Raw genomic sequence first — 3,838 nt, 5'->3', positions numbered from 1 at the left:
GTGAACTGGTCAAGGTATCCAGCCTTAATTTGGTAGGGACTGAGTCCTTAGTGCCGTGACCTAAGCCATCAGCATGACAGTTTTGTAAAATGTCAAAAACTGTAATGACAGCGCTGTGGCTGGAGCCCAGTTCTTTAACAACGTTAAGACGATGCTGATGTCCCATATTTGGGAATACCTGGTCTTTGGGGAATTCTCATAAAAATTGTCCCTCATAAGCTGTTGTTCCGTTCTCTTGCCATAGGTAAGTAGATGGGCCACTTCTGGCACAGTTGATGTCACTAATACTAAGCCCCTGTAGGTTAACAAAGCTTCCAAACAGGCTGGATGATGTATTATGGTTGCAACACATCTCCCATTAGTTTATGTATTTTAGACATTGTCTTTAGGTTGATTGTCTGTGGCCCGCTGTGATCCTGTCCATTGCTCTGGCCGTCTGTTTTGGATGGTGCTGCATGGTTCTAATCTCATTCCCTAATACCACCTAGAACCAAGGTTGGGTAGGTCAGTCGGGTACTATTAAAAACACCAGACACAGAATCTCGTAGTATTTCCCTTAGTACCCCCCCCCCCCCCCCTGATGAGGTTGCCAAATTGTGTTGGCCAGATTGTTACATGATGTAGATTCCCTTTCACCCATGTGGTTGATATGTGCTACCACAGTAGTGTTGTTAATTTATAATCTAATAACCTGTTTAATATATTCCAGAGCAACATGACTTTAGGCCATGAAAAAACATCCAACATTTCCAGGTAGTTATGCCCAGTGTTAGTAATAATGATGCTTGCTGTGTATTCCATCTTCCTCCACAGCTGGAGATGGAATTGGTAACACACCATCCTAGTGCATAGTATCCATATGTAGGACCATAGACTGGTTGCTGACAATGATAGGATTGGAGCAATGCCCAATGTTATCTTTCCACCATTTAGTTCCAATATGGCTTCTGTATGGCTTCATCATTCTATTGAAATGATCACCATTAATTTTAAGAGCTCATATTTTGGCCCTCTGTAAATCTTTATAATGTAAGGGTCTGAATTATGTGGCTGGAAACCATATGTTGCCAATATTCTTGCTACCAGTCTGATGGATGGTTTATCCTCATGTCAATTATTTTGCTGTATGCCTCTATTAAGGTTGTAACCTCTGTTGGCAAAGTTACTGACATGAGGAACTGAGTTAATGGTGAACCCCAAATAATCCCTTTAGTTTGAAGGCTTTAATTTTGATTTAATTGGATGGATAATGATCCTAGTTTCCAAATAATTGTTAAGTGGCTGTTACCATTTGTTCAGCCCGTCCTAAGTTTCCACACAATTAGTATGTCATCCAAAGAAGCCATTACCATTGTGTGGCTGGTTGTCATATTTTGTAAAAAACCTAGGTGCTAATGTAAACACATTAGGTAGTGCTCTATACTGCTAGAGCTGAGCCATCCAATTAGATAAAAATAACATCCGTGTTCACCTGTTATGGGTACTGAAATTGTAAGCATCCTTTGAATCAATGCTTGCCATTTTCGTTCTTAAAACGAATATACTTAACAATAGAAAAGGTTTCTGTTCTTAAAACGAATATATCGTTTTATTTATTTTTCACTTAAAATTTTTTTTTTTAATTTCCATCTTCTTTATTTATTTATTTATTTATTTAATTTTATAATATATGGTCCCTAGATAAGGGACATATCAGACATTTAAACTGATAAGAACAGATATTATACTTGATCTTAGCCAAAAAGCCGAGATCTGATCTATGATTGATGCGTCAAGCGCCATATCCTATTTTGTTAGGAAGGGAATGCGTAGATAATAATTCTTCCCTTGCAATGCAGCTAAAACCCCATCTGTTGCTGATGTCCAGTGTCTGTATCCCATATGACATATTTGGTAATTGGTGATTATGTCTGGATACGAGTAGCTCGGCATCTGGTGTTCCATATCGTGTAGAAACATCAGCAAATACTATAGCCCAATATCCATTTGGTGTTCTCCTCCAAATTCCTCTCTCGATATATCAGCTCGACTAGAAGATTATGTGTTGTAAAATTCTATTGTGTATCCCCGGATACTGTTTAAGATATGAGTGTCAAAAAGTTATTTATTCGATGTCTTCTCGCACCAACCTCCTTGCTTCCTTCTGGTTTTACTGTTTTCTTCTGGATCCCCGAGGCCGTGTGTTGTGGGTGTACACATCTTCCAGCATAGGGGCGATACCTTTGAGGATGATGTTTGGACGTTTAGATGAGCTCCAGTTTGGCTTCATTGTCCAACTCCTTGACCTTCTAGATAGGTCACCCCCAAATAAAAAGATTTTGCTAGGAGGTTTCGGGTTTACACAGGCCCGCGTCAATCCCGGTTGGATGTAACCAGATGCATAAATTGATTAGTACATTCAGGGATTTACAATCCCCGGTGGCAAGTGACAGCTATGGTGTCAGCTAATGTTTGCCCCTGCAGTAGATAGAAAACATATGGTCTATGCTGGCTTCTAACCTGGTTTGTAGATCTTTCCCAGTTAGCTTTACTCACAGCTGTACTGTTGTTCCCCCTGAAACATAGACAGACAGTCCCGTGTGACGTCCCAGATGGGAATGGAATTTGTTTGTAAATTTTTGGACTGCTAAATCCTTCAGTCACAACATAAGTATTCCTGTATTTCTATCAGGAAAGGACCAATAATGCACTATATGTACGTTGTGACTTAGAAAAGGCATCACCTCATTGTTACAGCTCTTACATCTGTTTACCTGTCCAGGGTTTGCCCTAGACTTGACCCCAGCACTCTTCTGACAGAAGAGTCTACTGGGGAGAGAGAAGCAGGATTATAGCCCTATAGAAAAGGTGCTGCTTCCTTCTCCCTGAGTCTGTCTTTTCCTCAACCACTTCCCTGTAATAGTAGAAGTGAAAATACAGCCCTGTATAAGGTGCTGCTATGGGACTTACCCACTGGAGGATTTCTTCTTGGACCTGCATCGCTGCAAAACGGTATGTTCTCGCAGGTGCAGGCCCCGCAGTGCCAATGCGGTGCAGTGTACACGGTCACTGTGCCGCCTGTATCCACGTTGGCCTGCGGTGTTCCAAAGCGCAGTGCAGTGCTCACAGCACTGAGCCGCCCGTACTGCCGTTAGCCTGCGGTGCTCCAACGCGGTTTAGTCCCTCGGGGAGCTGGCCGCTCGCAAACCGCAGGTATGGCAGTTTTAACGCGGTGCAGTGCTTCCCGCACTGTGCCGCTCCTTCTCTACTTGGGCCTGCGGTGCCCCAACGCAGTGCAGTCCTCTCGGGGAGCTGGCCGCTCGCAGCCGCAGGTCTGGCAGTTTTAAATATGCGGTGCAGTGCTTCCCGCACTGTGCCGCTCCTTCTCCACTTGGGCCTGGGGTGCTCCAACGCGGTCCAGTCCTCTCGGGGAACTGGCCGCTCGCGACCCAGGCCCAGCGGCTCCAACGCGTACTCGGTGCTCTCGGGCACTGACCGCTTGCCGCTATTTTTAGTGCTGTGAAAAAACCCCAGCACCTTCCAGCCCCTCGGACCCATGTAGTATAGGTCCATGGGGCTGTTGTCCGAGCCGTCGGAATGATGGCTCCAGAATGCTCCACCGCTGTCGGCGTCCTGCTGGAGCTGAGGTCGGCTCCGGCTCCCGTTTAAGGGAGATAGTGGTGCCCCCAGCCATTGCTGGCTGCCTGCAGTTCTGCAGACTCTCCCCAGCCAGTTTTCATCAGCCTGCCTGTAAAAAAGGTAAGTCAAGAAACTAAGTTCTCCTACCTTACTTGTTGCAGGTTCAACCCTGCCGTTTGGGAGGAACATCCTCCCCTCGTAATGACTTGTTCACAATGCG

The 3,838-nt window shown here is 44.9% G+C and overlaps 1 pseudogene; it reads right to left on the bottom strand.

The window, feature by feature from the left end:
* Positions 1-1,648: 1,648 nt before the first annotated feature.
* On the bottom strand, positions 1,649-1,757 carry LOC116971649 (annotated as a pseudogene).
* Positions 1,758-3,838: the final 2,081 nt, after the last annotated feature.

The sequence above is a fragment of the Amblyraja radiata genome, chromosome 3 (assembly GCF_010909765.2).
Source record: "Amblyraja radiata isolate CabotCenter1 chromosome 3, sAmbRad1.1.pri, whole genome shotgun sequence".
In the NCBI taxonomy this organism is placed as follows: Eukaryota; Metazoa; Chordata; class Chondrichthyes; order Rajiformes; family Rajidae; genus Amblyraja; species Amblyraja radiata.
The sequence above is the reverse complement of the archived record's forward strand: the minus strand, read 5'-3'. Positions and strand labels throughout refer to the sequence as shown.